Consider the following 17,547-nt stretch of genomic DNA (forward strand, 5'->3'; position numbering starts at 1 on the left):
CAGGGGAAATATTGGTTATCGGTATTGGATGGAAAAATGATATGGAACCATATCTACTGTGAACTCTTAGGCTGAATCTGAATTCTTCCCCTACAGGTTCACAGCACTAACTGTTGGGGTATTTGGAGCGGTAGAAATGTTTGAAATAGTTTTTTTAAGGGGTGTTTTGGCAGTGTATCCCTCCCTCGCAAGGGTGATACACGTCGAGGAAAAACGCATTTCTTCTAGTGGGTGTTTACATTTAAATGTAAGTAAATGTGAACTTCTGTCATTTGCATGACTTTTAAAATTATGAAATCAATATATGTAGTTTCTGAAGCTAAAGTAGATGAATGACGACTATTAATGACATCATCGAGTGGTAGAAACGTCCAAATATGAAGACCATATTTTTCCATAACTCTCTATTTGGAGAGTTAAATCTAGGGGTAGGGAAGAATGCAGATTTGGCCCAAGAGGGAAAATGTTCATGCATATTTTACGGGTTTGCTGCGGGCAACAGGTCATAGCTTTTCAGATTAGTCGACTAATCAGCTCATGCGCAAACTGGATGTAAAGCACTGATCTTAACCATTAAACTAACAAAAAACTAGATATATAACATTACCTGTGATAATGCTAGTGTGAATGCTGGAAGATGAATTTGGCCGCTGAAGATGCTAATGCTGATAGCTGAAGATGCTGAAATTGATAGCTAAAAATGTTGAAGCTGATAGCCAGCTAAAATATTAGTTGAATGCCAAAATAGCTGAAAAAAAAACTAAATTAGCCAAAATAGCTAGCATACAGCTGAAATATTAGCTAAACTCCAAATTAACCTAAAAAACAAAAAAAATCCTAAATCAGCCAAAATAGATAATAGATAATATATGGTCAGATTTCCTCATAGAAGCCTCTGAAATGCTTTCTGTTAGTCGACTGAAAGCTAGAAAGTCTAAAAATATATATTTAATATGAATCCTTCGCAAGTATCATTAGAAATGAGTCAAGATTTAATTAGGAGAGATTTGACTCTATTAGGTTTTTAACTTTCAGACCATTTACATCAACTAAACCATAGCAGCAAATATCTGATGGAAATGTTTGCTCGTTTGTTCTTTTGTTTCAATAATGACTTTAAAACTGGACTTTTTTGTTTCCATTTGGATCAACTATAATTTACCAGCTGACAGTAAAACTGAGTTTTCATTGACGAGTAGAAGTTTACCTACAGACTTATGTTGGAACATTGCTGCACCGCTGCAGTCGTTCTAAATGAAACCATCAGTGAAGGTGAGTCTCACCTGCACATCTCTGCGTTGTTCCTGGCTTCTACTCTGGCTTCTTTCTTTTTGGGTTCACTTGTGTGTAATTTACTTTTGTTGTGTGTTTTGTCTCGTTTCAGTCTGGATTACATTTTTTCTCAAATCTCCTGCTGAGCTGCTCGTCTGTGTTGGTTTCTGCTTCCATTTCAGTTCAGCTGCTGTTGTTCTTCTGAGTGTTTTTCTATCTACTAGGTTTGTTGAATTCTTTTTCTGTTTTGTTTCCGTATATTCTCCTTTTGTTTGTAAAATTGGTATAATAAAACCATTATCCAGCTTAAAAAAGAATCCCTGGATCCTTAATTTTACGCAAAACGTTTGTCTTTACTTGGGACAAAAGGTTTATGTAGAGATTTTTATTTGATTTTGAGAGATGAAAGCTTGAGTAGACATTTGTTTTCATTGTAGATTATCTTGCATTGTGGTTTTCTGCAGTGGCACATCTTCTGCAAGATAGTTTCTCCACGGAGATAAGCAACATTCCAAATCTATAATTTCCTGCTGTTTCTTCGTGTTATACTTTCAAAATTCCGTCTGCGAAGGATAGAAAGGGGCGGGGCTCCATGTTGGAGTGGGATCTTCGTAGTGGAAGTGTTTCTAAGTTTTCTAAAGCTTATCTACGATGTTCTTCTAGTCTGAACAGTAACATTTGATCAAAACCATAGAGCTCTAATGAAGTTAAATCATCGCATCTGAAATAGGAAGACAGCTAGAAAATAAGCTAACTTCCTAAACCAGTTAACCATTTTGAAGGTGTAGAACAGGAGTGTCAAACTAAAGTCCTCGAGGGCCGACGTCCTGCTGGTTTTCCAGAGACCCGGCCTTATCTGCTGCTGATTACCTGGATCAGGTGCGTTTAGCCAATAAGAAGCTTCTATAGCAGCTAGGTTGGAAAACCAGCAGGACGTCGGCCCTCGAGGCCTGGAGTTTGACACCCCTGGTGTAGAAGGACACAGGAATCAAGCCGCAGAGGCGCCTTCATGGAGAAGAAGGAATGACTCTCTGAAGCTGAAGATGCTGAAACAGTTAGCTAAAAATGCTAACACAATTTACTTTAATTGTTAAAAGGATTCACTGACAATGCAAAAAATATTTCCAAAGTGCTAAATTTGCTTAAATAATGTAAATTTCTTTAAATATGAATGAAAGATTACTGGAGTTTGCTAAAAGTCCTCAATGCATACCAATTTTGCAACAAAAAAAAAATTAGCGTGTTGCTTAAATTTAAGCTAAACTCCTAATTAGCCAGAAAACCTTAGTAAATGTCAAAATAGCCAAGAAAAGATTTTTTTTAAAACACGCACATTGCTAAAATATTAGCTAAACTCCAAAATACCCTCAAAACTCTTAGTTAGTGCCAAATTAGTCGAAATTATTAGCCTATTGCTAAAATAGTAGCTGAACTCCATATTAATCTAAAAAATATCAGTAGCTTTGCGAAATTAGCCAAATTTGATAGCCTGTTGCTAAAATAGTATCTAAGCTCAACATTAGCATAAAAACATCTGTAGATAACAAATTAGACAAAAACGTTAGCATGTGGCTAAAATATTCTCCAAATTAGCATAAAAAACCTCAGTAGATGACAATCTAGCACTTTAGCTATGTCACTGAAAGTGTCAAAGGTCCCCTAGATTCTGCAAAGTCTGTATGTATGTTTGTGAGAGCTGAACTCTTGCATTCTGAAAGAGAAGTTTTAGCAAAGAGCCTCATCTTTACTCCACACCCCAAGACATACGTGTATTGGTTTCATCACAGCCACAGAATCTGTAATCAAGAGCCTCTTTACCCGCGGCAAGAGCTGAACAACGTTGTCTTAAAAGTCTCTGTCCAATGCCAATCTAATCTATCCAAGGAGGAAACCAAAGCTAAGTAAAGCTCAGCAGGCGTGAAACCATCACCGTTCTCCCGTTCAACAAAGGTCTGTAATCCTGAACTCTCTGGACTATCATCACAAGACCGAGACATGTATGTATAAGTCCAGATACCAGAATTCAACCTTAAAACAACCTTAAGACGATGTCACTTGTATGAATGAGAACCTTCAGACAAACCATAGATCTGTTTACAAAACATGATGGAAAAATGAAATGATCTCAACCGTAGAACGTCAAATAAATGAAATAAACATACGCGTAAAGAAACGTCAAACAAATACAGTAAATTTCACACTTCTTTGGAGAAACTGCAACAGAAACAATAAAACAACCGTCACCTTCACTGCATTCAAACCTAAACGTGGTTTTAAACAGATATTAGAGCACTCAGACATACCTTGTAATAATATAAGTATCTAATATGAATTCAGCTCCAAGAGTGAGAAGTATCACAATCTCTGCACTATTAGTCTTATGGAGTTTATAGCTTTGTCCAACTAACATGCTTTCTATGGATTGACAAAGTGGAGTCCAGATTTTGAGTACCAATACAAGCAAACAGCAGCTCCAGTATCCGAACTCACAAAAAACCCAATGTCAAAATAGAGTAACATCATCCTCATATGGCTTTAGTTCAAGTCAAATTGTTCCAGTGAAGCCTTCAAGTTTGCAGCTCCAGAAAATACAAAAAGTTGATTTTTGGAATCATTTTAATTAAATAAAAATCATAGCAACAATAGTAGAATGGTCAAGCTAGCTCTGAACATGAATGACGTCTGGAATCCAGAAGGTGAGAAATCTTTATTTCTATGTCTTGTACCGGCACAGTTGCATGACCTGGGTTAAGCCGCCAAGACATCATCTTCAACTGCCACTCAAACCAAAACTTTTCAGATCTACAGATGGTGGGCCCACAAGGTAGAGATTCTATGTCATCTTTTTGAGGCTGGACCTGATGGGGGCCCCAAACCCAGACCCGGCTCCAGAATGGGGGCCCAGTAAAAGCAATCTGGGCGATACAACAATGTTCTCTGTAATGTTGTCGTTGTGTCAGAAAGCAAAGCTCTTAATTTGGATCTTTGGTCCAATACTCACCACCTATGGCCACGAGCTCTGGGTCTTGACCCAAAGAATGAGGTCCTGACCACAAGCAGCCCAAACAAGATAGGGGGAGGAGCTCAGTCACCCGGATAGAGCTCGGAGTGGAGCCAATTGTGGGGGCTCAGGCATCTGGAAAAGTGTTCTGGGCATGTCCCACTGGGCGGAGACCCCGGGGAAAACCCAGGACACGCTGGAGAGACTAGTCGAGTCTCTCGCCTTGGGACCCCCAGAGGAGCTGGAGAAAGCGGCCGGGGAGTGGGAAATCTGGACATCTTTGCTTAGATTGCTGCCCTGGGAACCAGTCCAGGACGAGCGGAAGAAAGATTGATAGACTATACTAGTTGTTAAATCTAGGAGTTTACCACCTTTTCTACTAGAACCTGCAACCAACAAGCACTGACATGATTCTGGCTTCAGCCCTGCGACAGTAACGACAGTCTTCAGCGCGAGCTGCAGCATCGAGATCCCTCCAGCCCACAGACGATGACTCCCTAAAGAATCCGTGAAAACGAGATGCTATTACTTCTAATTTCCCCTGGAGGATAAATAAAGTCTTTCTGTACTTGACTCACGTTTACAAGCGTCTTTATTTGAAAAAGACCATAACCTGCTTTTTCAGACATAGGCAGCATTAAAATCCCGTCTGACAATCTTTAGCTCGTCTTCTTATCATCCAGAAATGTGGAATTAAAATAACAAAAATAAAACAACCCCAGTTTCTAAACTCTGAGTCATTTTAAGCTGTTATTCGGTATTCCACCATAATAAATGTGGTAAGAAAGCTTTGTGAGAGTGAGTATCTGCGTGTTTTGATGAGAGCATGTACAGCAGGATTACAGAATCATACTCTGCAAGTGTAGATGTCACCGTGTCAATCCTCTGTGTTTAAGACTCCGCTGACATATATCCACTTTTTCTGAATCACTGTCAGAAATCCGTTGTAATATCTGCCGCCGCGCAGGTAGCAGCTGGATAATCTTTGTGTCTTTTGTGGATTAAAGTCCTACTTTGTGGATTTTCTTAACACCGGTGAGGAAGGTAGAAGCGGCGGCGGCGGCGTGGAACAAAAAATCGCCGGCTCTATTAATAGTGATGCAGCTGCTGGGGTGCGGGGTTGGGGGCGGGGGGGTCAGCCGTGTGATGATGTCGGGTGTCACGTTATTAAGATAAATTGTACAATCACATGACCAGATCTACCGCCCTGAGGAGCGCCGGCAGCGAGGATTAGATTACCAACTCCCACAATGCATCAGGGTTTACACAATCCAATAGGAGGGTAACACTCAGATGCTCAACAGTGTTGAACTGGAGGCTGAAAATTAGCTGTGGGCATCTGCACTGAATCACTACAACCAGAGCCTTGGCTGTAACCCTGTTAGGCAGCAGATAATTAAAAAAACAGAACGAAAGATCCTGTCAAATTAGAGCTTAGAACTGTGCATCCACAAGAACCACAAGCTTCATCTTTGCTCTAATTTGTGCATATTTTAATCATAAACTTGTCAAAAATACAAAAATATTTTAGCTTACTGGTAAAGTTGTGTCAGCTCATAATATACGAAATATACCATAAGGTTAGATTTTATCTTTATTAAATCCAAAACACACCTTAGATCACGGGCCGAACAGGATAAGCATTAATTGAACTCTCTAAAACTACATTTTTAAAACTTTAAAACCATAACTTTTGACCATAATTATGAACTTAAACCTAGGGGAGCCAAAACAGCTAGAATGTAACTGAAAAAATAGCTAAACTTCTAAATAGCCTAAAAAAAAGAAAAAAAAAAAGCATAAATTAGCCAAAATAGTTACCATGTAAATATTAGCCTAACTCCAAAACAGCCTAAAAAACAAAACAAAAAAAAAAAACCTATATTAGCCAAAGCGGCTAGTATATAGCTTAACTCCAAAATAAGCCAAATAAAATCGTAATAATTGACAAAACAGTCCAAAAACCTCGCAGAATCCCAAGTTTTAAAACTTTAAAACTTTAACTTTTTAAAATAATTTTGAAAAATAAAAAGTCAGGAATATTATTCCAGAATAAATCCACTTAAACCTTAAATAACTTTCAATATTTTACTCTCCATAAAAATATTTTTGCCAAAATTATACAAGTCAGAAATAAGCACAAGATAACATCGGGCCATGAATAACAATAAAATAAAATGATCTGGAGGGTCGGATAGAGTTACCTGGAGGGCCAGGATCCGGCCCCCGGGCCTTGACTTTAACACGTGGTTTAGAGCGTTTGGTTACCATGGAAACGTGGGGTAACATGATGAAAACCACAAACCAGCACATATTCATGCATGGTCACTTTTTAACAATATTCCAGTTGATGAAGCCATTATGACTTTAGAGATGCGATAAAGCATCCTTTACTTTGAATGTGGGAACTCTCCATGAACATGTTTCTTTTTTGATTCGTAAGTGCCTGTATGATGCCCATAGGATGTCCACACAAACTACACTCTGATTGGCTAATTTCTTCATTTCCAACAGTCAGGCTGCAGCATGTAACGCACATATGTCACGTGAACAGCACTAACGGGCTTTTTGCTAGTACTTTATTGACTTAATAAAAAACTAGTCTGACACGCCTGCGTCTCACCTGCTTTCCCCTTATGCTGCGTTCACAACGAACGCGATTCGCGCGGCTGAGGCAGAAACACAGAGGAAGCGGCTGTCATTACAAACAGTCTCACACAGAGTGAGCTAGCTCTCGCTAACGGTGATCTCATGAACCCAGACAGACATGGAGACGTGTAACGTGTTTTTGTAGAAGTCTTCACAATAAATAAACTGAAGGGCCTTTGGTCACATGCAGGATGGCGCCAGAATCAATCTCTAGCCAGAAACGGAAAGTTCCTAAACTTTAGGAAACCCTTTCAAAAAGATATTTTAGCATTTTCAGAACTTTTAGTTTTTAAGATTTTAAATGCGAATAAACTGCAACTGTCTAACAGTTTAGTGTGCAAAATGAGCTTCAAATGGGACAGAGAACGTTAATCATTTTATTTCCAGTCAATATGAACAAGTGTTCAAATTTGTACACTACACCTGTTTACCTCCAGAGAAAAAGCCGGCAAAAAAAGTCAAGAAATTAGAAAAATTATGTTTTATTTTTGCATCTGGCTCCAGCAGGGGGAGGGACTTCCGGGTATTAATTTTTGAACGCCATATTTTTTTCCTGATCTCTCAACATCATCCGTGTCTTCCATATACAGTATTCTAAGTGAGATATCCACAGACACCGCTCCATGTAGCGTTCATGCTAAAAACATTAGCTGGTAGCTCCTCCCACATGTGGCCACGTCGTCAAGCTCGCCAAAGGCCACGCAAATTTGCAGCGTAAACACAGCATAACATTTTAAGTGATCACTATGACCCATCGCCCACAGAATACCCGTCCACAAACATTTTCTCTCTATAGTTCACAGAGCGGTCCATGACTTTGATATTTCAGACTCTATTTCTGTGCCCTGTACAGGTTTGACCATTTTCACCAGCAGACAGCTCATTTCCACCCGGGAGGACTAAGTCCTTTATCTACAAACAGCTCCTAAAAGTAAATCTGTAAAGAAAGTCCAGGATTAGATCAGGTTAAATGATTCAAGCTATGATAATATTTTCGTTTTCATCTAAATATTTCAGTAAATTTGTGCAACATTCGTTAGAAAAACTTCTTGAGGTGCAGACGGGCTGTCGAGGGCCTACAGGGATTCCTTTTTGGACGCGTTTGAAGCAGCAGTCTGGAGGTGGGAGGTGTTGGAAAGGCAGGACAGACGCCGAGCCAAGCCCGACTCAAAACCGCCGCACGCGTGCCAACTCCTGGACAGCCGGACGCACGTGAGCGCACGGCCGCGCTCTCAGCAGGCCGGAGCAGACAGAGCGCGCGACCGCCGCGACCCGCCACCTTCTGTTGACTCTTTTCCTGCCCGCCTCCTTTCAAGTGAATTCTGGTTTGATTTTACTGAATCAAACCAACGTCTCGGCTTTGACCTCTCTGCTCTACATTTTTAAAATCCAACATGGCGGACGGGTGCCTTTGCGTGCAGAACGGCGAGACAGAAGTTGATGACCTTCCTCACCTGAGCTTTCTGCAGAAACACTCTCTATCATTTATTCATTCTGCAGTCTCAGGTCAGACGGAGGGAGCAGCTGGCCCCCGGATGCTGCCTTCGTTAGGACGCCTTTTTCGTGGTGGGAGGGGCTCAGCTTCAGTCATTTCTGAGATCTGCAGAGTAATGAGACGTTTCTGACCATCCCCGCGCCCAAACTGACGGCGTCGCTGACTGCTGGTCCTCTGGGAGGTCTTGTTAAGATGTGGAGCTATAATTGCAAAATATGAAGTGGGATTGGGGGCGTCGTACTTTCACACATCACTTTTCCTCATCGTGTATTCGTCCTCGCTCCGATCAAACTGGGAAAAAGACGAAATATGGATTTCTATCACCCCCCACCCCCCACCCCCCACAGCCCAGAATAGATCAGAAGACTGACAGCTGCTGCTCCCGCCGGACCGCCACCTCCTGTTGGTGAAAATGTGTGGCAGGACCTACAAATGAGGGGGGGTACAAGCAAAACACAGCAGAGATTTTAGAGGGGCCTCGCCTGGATCCGTCACTCTGCCCCCCCTCTCTGTGCTGTCAAACCCCGAGCATGCCGACTGCGGTCTGTTCACGGTTGGAGGCTGTGACTCAATGCTGTGGGGGCTTTCTCCGCGGGGGGGTCCTGAAGATGAAGAACCGCTACAACCAGCTCAATGTCAAGTCTGCGAGCGAACGCACCAACCTCTTCAATAATTTATGGGAGCCGCTGCGTGTTGCTTAAGTGCCCAAGAGCGATACCGCCACCGCGGCGTCCCCCCTCCCTCAATGATAAAAGAAGAACAGGGTGGTGAACGATGACAGTCCCGTCCGCCACTCAGAGAACTGTCAGGACCCGATCATCGTGGGACCCAAGACACACAAACGGCAGGAGCCCAATAAATGATCTAAAACATTCATGTTTAAAGAACGCATCAAGATGGTGGAGGAACGTTCTACAACATATGCTTCCTGATTGGTGGTGGCAGTGTGATGGTATGGGACCTAGATGACGTGTTCAAATCAAGCCCTGACTTTTTGTTTCTAAATTTAACCTCTTAAGACCTGGCGTCCACTCACATGGACATCACGTTTTATATTTCCACTGCAGTTCATTCTGTGATCCTGTGACTCCATGTTTAGACTGTTAGCTTAAATATTAGCTTGGGTACTAAGAGGTTAATGTATGACAAGAAAAGTTGCATTACCTGCGATAATACTAGTGTGAATGCTTTTTGCTGAAAGTAGTCACTGAAGATGCTGAAGGTTTTTGCTGAAAATGGCAAAGCAATTTCCTTTAATTGCTGAAGGGAATGGCTAAAAAGGCAAAAGCTTTTTGCTAAATGTTACATTTGCTAAAAGACTGGAAATTTCACTAAACAATGAAAGAGTGTTGGAGTTGACCTAAACTTCTAAAAATTTGTAGTAAGATTGCTTAAAAATCCCTAATACATTCAAATTTTACAAAAATATTTAGTGTGTTGCTTAAATATGAACTAAACTCCCAATTAGCCCAAAAAGGTAAAAATATTAGCCTGTTGCTATAATAGAGGCTGAACTCTATATTAGCCTATAAAAACCTCAGCAGATAACAAGTTAGCCAAAAATGTTAGTATGTTGATAAAATATTAGCTATGTAAAAACATCAATAGATGCCAAATGAGCCCAAAAAGCTAACACATTGCTTAAATACTAGCTAAAGTCCAAAATAGCCTAAAGGTTCAGTAAACTAAATTAGGCAACAACGTTAGCATGTTGCTAAAATATAAGCTAAACTCAAATTTTTTTTTAAATTACTATTAAGATTAAAACATATCCATAACTTCTTCTTCTTTTCTTTTGGGCTTTTCCCTTCAGGGGTCGCCACAGCGAATCAGTTTCCTCCATCTAAGCCTGTCTTCAGCATCCTCCACTAACACCAGCCACCTTCATGTCTTCATTCACTGCATCCATAAACCTCCTCTTTGGTCTTCCTCTAGACCTCTTTCCTGCAGCTCTAGACTCAGCATCCTTCTACCAATATATTCACTGTCTCTCCTCTGAACATGTCCAAACCATCTCAGTCTGGCCTCTCTGACTTTATCTCCAAAACCTCTAACATGTGCTGTCCCTCTGATGTATTCATTCCTGATCCTATCCATCCTGGTCACTCCCAAAGAGAACCTCAGCATCTTCATCTCTGCTACCTCCAGCTCTGCTTCCTGTCTTTTCTTCAGTCCCACTGTTTCTAGTCCAAACAACATGGCTGGTCTCACCACAGTCTTGTACACCTTTCCTTTCATTTGTGCTGAACAAAAAACATATCCAAAACATATGAATATATTTAAAGGTTTGTTGCTACTTAAAATTTTGAAATCTGAAGACTTTCTCATTCATTTCCTATGGGGCATATTTTGCTCAATATTTCAAAAACTATCTAGTTTGTGAATACCAAAAACACAATCAGTAATGTCCTGAATGAGCTGAACGTTTCGATACTAAGATTGCTAAAATCTCGTGGTTGTTCTGGTTCTGCAGCAGAAAAATGATCCAAACATGACAAAAATATCACAACATTCAAATCTGCACTTAAAAATAAGAATAATTCACGCTCTTTTCTTTTAAATCTGCATTTAGAATTGTGATACATTTAGAATAAATTGGTTTGAGTGATTTAGGTGTAACAAACATTTACATCTGGACTTCAGAGAGGAGCTCTACACCATGTTGCTTCATTCTGAGACATTAACGTCTTCTCTGCTGACAGGTGACCTGACATCAGCAGAGACCACTGACAGGTGGCGCTGCACCTGATGAAACAGGAGAACCTCCAATGAACGTGGAGAGAAGCAGCACCTGCTTGGAGCAGAAATATCTGTGGTGTCAAGTGGAAGTGATGAAGCCGTGAGCTCACGGCGAGCGCCGCCTGAATGTCACTCCCTGCTCCTCTAACCCCCCCGTCTCACTCTCTTCACTCGTTAATTGGCTGGATTGGGGAGATTATGGCGCTCCTGGGAGACTGTTGCTAGGATATTGATAGCAGCCACACTCCGGACTTTCTTTGGTGTAAAAGGTCTCCGGCTTCGATTTCTCCCAGACATGAATGGGTCTTTTTTTAGCACCACCCGTCCTCAGCTTTGAAACCTTTTCACAAACATCCTCGCTTTTTGGTGTCTAGACTTCTAAATTTATGTTTGGATGTGTTAAAAACTCACTGAGGTAATTAAAGAGTCATTTGGATAAACTGCAGCGCTCAGAAATTTAAAGGCATTCCTCCCTCGGGAGATCATTTACTAGAGTTAACGGATTGACCGGCGGGCAAATCGATAACAGCGATCGGCCGTTTGTCCACTTCAGCAGAAGCATAAATTTCCCTGCAACAACACGCCGCTCCACAGAAGTGATGGGGAGGCTGCCATCACTCCCATATGGCTGTGAGCTCAGACACATATGCTCTTGGTGACGGACGGGCGGCCTGCGAATGAGTTCAGGCTCACGCCGTTTCCAGCAGAAATGAGACGGAAGTGCTGATGGAACATGACTGGAATGATCTGGAGCATTCAGAGCAGGGTGTCCAACGTATTCACACAAGAGGCCAAAATCCAAAACACACCTTAGGTCGGGGGCCAAACAGCATAGACATATAATGAACATTCTGAAACTACACTTTTAAAATTTTAAAACCGTAACTTTTCAACATAATTATGAACTTAAACTTAGGTTAGCGTAAAACAGCTAGCATATAGCTGAAAAACATAGCTAAACTTCAAAAGAGCCTAAAAACGGAAAAAAAGCCTAAATTAGCCAAAACAGCTAGCATGTAGCTGAAGTATTAGCAAAAATCTAAAACAGCCTAAAAAAGTTAAAAAAAATGTCCAAATTAGCCAAAAACGCTAGTGTGTAAATATTAGCTGAACTCAAAAACAGCCTAAAAAAGACAAAAAAAGCCAAATTTAGCCAAAACAACTAGCATGTAGCTGAAATATTAGCTAAACTCCAAAACAGCCTTAAAAATCTTAGTAAATGCCAAAATAATCCAAAAAGCTATCAGAATGACAATTTTTAAAACTTTCAAACCCCATAGACTTCCATTGAGAAATAGACAGCTATTACTCAGTGAGTGTATTTTTTAGATGAACCGTTCTTTCTCTGATACCTTCTTTGTAACATCTTCTTTATAATCCTACTTTTTTTCCTGTCACAAACGAGCAGACGACTGCATCCAAGTACAGCAGGTTTAAGCTAAACCAGGGACAGGCAGAGGTCAAACACCAGCTGGAAGCCATCAGAGAACAACCAGAGAGGTCAGGGTCCAGATGAGGGTCGGGGCAGGCGGCAAACAATCAGAGTGGAGGACGAAGCACAAGATCAGGCCAGGACGAGATCAGATCAGTGATGCAGGCAGAGTGGCACAAACAAGACTTCACTGACTAAATTCTGCTGGGAGTGACTGAAGATGGAAAACTGGGGGGCTTCTGGGAGTGACACCAGGGGCTGATGGGTAGTGTTGTGTGGAGACCCAAGAAGTGCTAATACTGATGTGATGGATCCTGTTGATGGCCAGAGGGGGAGACAGGGGACCGATTCATGACATGTCTATGTTCTGAGTAAGTGTTTCTATAGCAACCACTCTCACCAATCAGGAGAGAGCTTGTTCAAAGGCCACACCCCCACCACTTGAAAGCCGGGTACATCAAATCTGTAAACGTTTTGAGCGTTGGACGTGGGGGTCAGCAGGCTCCACCTACTTTTACTGAGGCATCTGATTGGTCAGTTTATAACTTGAATAACTTGAACTACAGAAACAATATGAAAAAAGAGGATTATCAAGAAAAAAGATTTAGAATAGTTATCCTGACCAATAGATTATTTTTCTATAGAAGTCCATGGAATTTTGGGCTTCTTTAGGCCACTTCCTGTTTTGAACACCAGGGGGGAGGAGACACTCAGTCCAGTACTCAGATACAGTCAAAGCATGTGAATTATATCGTTTTCACTGAGAACTGAACTGATGTTACAGGAAAAATGATCCTGGTGTTTTAGTTAATGACAGACTTTCATAGTTGAAGTTCATGTTAATAAAAAGAACCTTTCAGAAAAGCATCTTAAACATCTGAATGTCATAAATATTACATAATTGTATCTTACTTTCCAACCAAATACCACTAAATGTGGAAACATCTGATCATCCTCACAGAAAGAGCTCTACACTGTGACTGCAGAGCCTTTCATTAGAAAATATAAAATATTCTTTTTGAATAGGTGTATTTTCTGCTGATTGCTACATTTAACTCATTATTTTTGAGAGCAGCTAGATTGTAACTGACCCTTGGACATGTTTAGCTTGGGGCCACACTTTGGACACTTCTGTTGAAATCAATTACAGTTTCTAGAGAACATTTGGAGAACATCTCCTCTGTTTGCTTGTTATCCTGAGATCTGAGAGGACCGATCACAGACGGGGATACCTGCTCAGAGCAGGTGTTTCATCCTCTCGTCTCCTTTCTCTTAGTCTGTCGTCTATCGAGATAATAAGAAGTGACATCACAGGGAACGGCATTATGAATAAATGAGCCCCCCCCAGCCCCCTCGCCTCCGTTTCTGCCATAAATTACAGAGCAAAAAAAAAAGAACAAAGCCTGGAAGGAACAGCAAGATGATATTAAAACCTCTGCTCCTTACAGCAGCCAGACAGCCGCTAATGGATGACTCACTGAGCTGCACGCAGGATGTGATGGGGTGGAGCAGGAGGTCCGAGGTGAAGGAAAACACTAACGCCGAGCGCTATCAGGATCTGCAGCCACCGCCACCTTCCGTGTGAAAACACAGCTTTTGCCCTTTGATTCCCGCTCCGCCGCCGCAGCTGCAGGTAAACGCCACGGGACAGGAAATGGAGCCGCGCAATTGCACGCAGCCCGAGCAGCAGGAGGGAGATGGAGGCCTTCAGCAAACGCCGGCTCCTCCACAGTTTTTACTTGAATGCACACGTTCTCCATCGTGTGAAAATGTTTCCTCAATCTGAAGAGAAACTGCTCTGCCCGAGGAGCTGGCGCGCTCTCTGCATAATTAAGATCATTTCAACCTGCTGAAGAACGGGCTAAACAACATCAACGTGAGGCAAAGACATCGAAATAAACTGATGTTTTATTCAAAACTAAAGTTTTCTGCAATACTGATTATGCTATTTTTAGCTAAGATAATTTTTTTAAAAAGCTGTCGTTTTCTAGGACATACTTTCTGCAGATCAGCAAAAGTTTATCAGAAATTCACCTCTGAGTAGTTGCTCCAGAAGAAGCCTGACCCTACTTCCCATCATGCATCTGTTTACACGCTCTCCCACTAGCTTATAGCCCCTTACACCTAACTTTAGCAGAGCAACAAAAATGTGGATCAATATTATTACAATCCAGTCGTACAGTTTAGATCCAAATTCCAGATCAGACGAGGAAAACCAAAGACGTTCAGAGATCTATTGGTCTGTGAGTGCATTATGGAGAGAAAACAGACACATCCAATTTGTGTGTAATTTTGATCCGAACTCATACAATACATTCTGTGCATAACAATGTGCACGTGCAGTTGTGTATTCACGTGTGCAAAAATGACAAAATACAAAAAAAAAAAATATATGTATATGCACAACTTAAAATTATATCAGCTTGGAACTAACTACACATACAAATTAAATAGTACACACCGATCGCCTGATACACATATAAAACAACATTTATGCACAAATCTGATATGAGTCTCTCTTTTTGTGTCTCTAAGATTCCTGTGTAGGTCATGATGTGCGGTGAGGTTCACGGCTGGTCAGGCTCAGATTTACAAACATATGAACCCTACAGAGCAGCTTATTCACCCTTTGATTGACAACACTTAGTGTATTGTTTAAAATTTCATTTCAGCATTTTTCTTCCATTTACAGCGTAGGGGTGGCACGGACTGCCGCTGCTTCACCTGCCGCTATCTCGTCTACTTGATTAGGAAACTCATACATTTTGTTATTTTTTAAACAAAGAAATGTTGAAAAAGCACAAAGAAAAAAGTAATCATAGAATAGATAAAAAGTAATATTTGATTTTTATTTTTAATAATAAAAAAGTATATTAATCCTATTTAATTTGTGTATTTTTAAGCTTTATTTTGATGGTGAGCCACAGTCTCAGCTGCCTCCCCTAACTGCACGTCACTGGTTTAAAAGCTGCTAGGAACTCTGGGTCATCAGTGTTGTCTTTTTAGCTGCTTTGAACTTAGATTGTAAGTATTGTTTGGTGAAACTTGCATTTTTCCACTTTCTTGAACAGATATGACCAATGAAATTAATAAAAAAAAGTCTAAATATGTGTTTTCAAAACACTCAGCCCTAAAGTTTCTCTATTCTCTTTGCCACGAGCGCTGGTTCCCAGTCACAGCAGGTCCTCCTCGACACCCAGAGAGTGGAGTGGGCTGATCAGCCCTACGTCCCGCTCCGCTCTCTGGGTGTGGAGAGGGACCGGCTGTGACTGGGGGCCAGCGCTCATGGAAGAACTCTGTAGTATTGTTACATAAGGGAAGGGGAAAAAAAAAACTTTTTTTTTGTCTGGAGAGTTACTGCGATTCAAATAAAGAAATCCTCAGAAATGCCACTTTGAGCTCAATTTTCTCTATGTACAGTCATGGCCAGAAGTTTTGAGAATGACACAACTATTAATTTTTCCAAAGTCTCCAGTTTCATGGAAATTTATATATAGTCCAGAATGTTATGAGGAGTGATCCACTCAACCTCAATTATTTGCATAGTCCGTATTTGCCTTGAAAATGAACTCTATCACTGAAACCCCATTTCCACTGCATTTCAGCCCTGCCACAGAAGGACCAGCTAACATAATTCTCAATAAAAGCTTTTGATACTTGTGAAATGCTTCTAATTATATGTCATTATACCAAAGAAACATCTGGAAAACACCTAAAAACCCTGAAGGAACAGATCTTGTGGAAATGTAATATGTGTGTCATTCTCAAAACTTTTGGCCATGACTGTATGTCCTCCATCATCAAATAAATGTGACAAGAACATGATAAAGACACCAAAATCACCATTTTCATCGGAGTGGATCTTTAAGAAGGATCTGAGTGGTTCTAAGGACGTTCAGGAAAAAGATATGGGAAAAAAAGGCCAAATTAAAATAAAATGAATCTTTCAGGCTGGTTGGTGGAGGTAGTACACCACAAAGCTGTTTGTTAATCGCCAATAAACAATAGAAGAAGAAGTGGAGAGGGTGTGTAAATGGAAATCCGGCTCCTGAAATACTCAGACTGGGCGCTTTAGCAGTCACTTTGTTTTGTTCCAAAAACACAGACGAGTGCGGAAAGAGTTCAAAGACGACAAATGTTTAAGCTTTACTTTTAAAGTCATAACTTCTTCAGACAGGAGGAGAGAATGTGTTCCAGATTGCGTCACCGTCCTCTTCCACTCCATCCAGCTGTAACATCTGGATGGAGAAACAGTGGAGCTTTAATCGGGAGCAGCATCAGGACGGGAGGAGAGGCTGAGCCCACTCCATTAAATATGGATTACAGTGGTAATCGCCAGAGAGTGGGGCGGGGTGTGGGAGGGCTGCCAGGTGAGCGAGCTGCTGCAGCATCAACCACACCAGGAGAACGAGGATGAACCACCACGAGCCCCCGCGTCGGCTCCACCCACAAAAACGGAGGACCGCCGTGTTTGTTCACGTCGCGGCGCCGGCTGCAGCTGCTCAGAGGTCTGCGCAGATCGATGTGGGTTAATGATGCACACACCAGATGTGGATCGCTCACATGTTGGACACGCTGTAGATGCTGATGAGAGGGAACGGCGGTACTTTTTTTTGCTCCGTTTACATCCTCGTTACGGCAGAACGGAACAACTTTGATTTATTCTGACAGACATTGTTTACCTTCAGACGCAGCGATTAAAGCTACGAAACTGCAGAAGAATGTATTTTACATTTTTTTATATTTAAGTGCTAAATTATTCAATTTCTCTTTGTAATTTTAAACGTCATTTTAATGTAATTATTATTTCTTTATTCATAAAAATAATGTACGAAGGGATGAAAGGAAACAACCACGACTAAAGATTTTGAGTAAACAAAATATTCAAACACAAATCTGACCTGAAAATAAAAAAAAACACAAATATATACAATCACAAACATGCTTAAGATTAAGAAC

At 41.1% G+C, this 17,547-nt stretch overlaps 1 protein-coding gene across 8 annotated transcripts in view; it reads right to left on the reverse strand.

The window, feature by feature from the left end:
- Nucleotides 1-17,547, reverse strand: part of LOC112136530 (thrombospondin type-1 domain-containing protein 7A) — a 194,055-nt gene that overhangs the window by 141,442 nt on the left and 35,066 nt on the right. Inside the window, exon 1 of one of the 8 annotated variants that reach the window (XR_004949371.1) lies at nucleotides 6,478-6,559. The exons of the other annotated variants lie outside the window; for them this stretch is intronic. The gene's annotated coding sequence lies outside the window, so the exon portion shown is untranslated. Of the gene's footprint in view, nucleotides 1-6,477; nucleotides 6,560-17,547 lie in introns of those variants that run through there. 8 annotated transcript variants of the gene reach the window in all.

This window comes from Oryzias melastigma, linkage group LG16 (genome assembly GCF_002922805.2).
Source record: "Oryzias melastigma strain HK-1 linkage group LG16, ASM292280v2, whole genome shotgun sequence".
Lineage (NCBI taxonomy): Eukaryota > Metazoa > Chordata > Actinopteri > Beloniformes > Adrianichthyidae > Oryzias > Oryzias melastigma.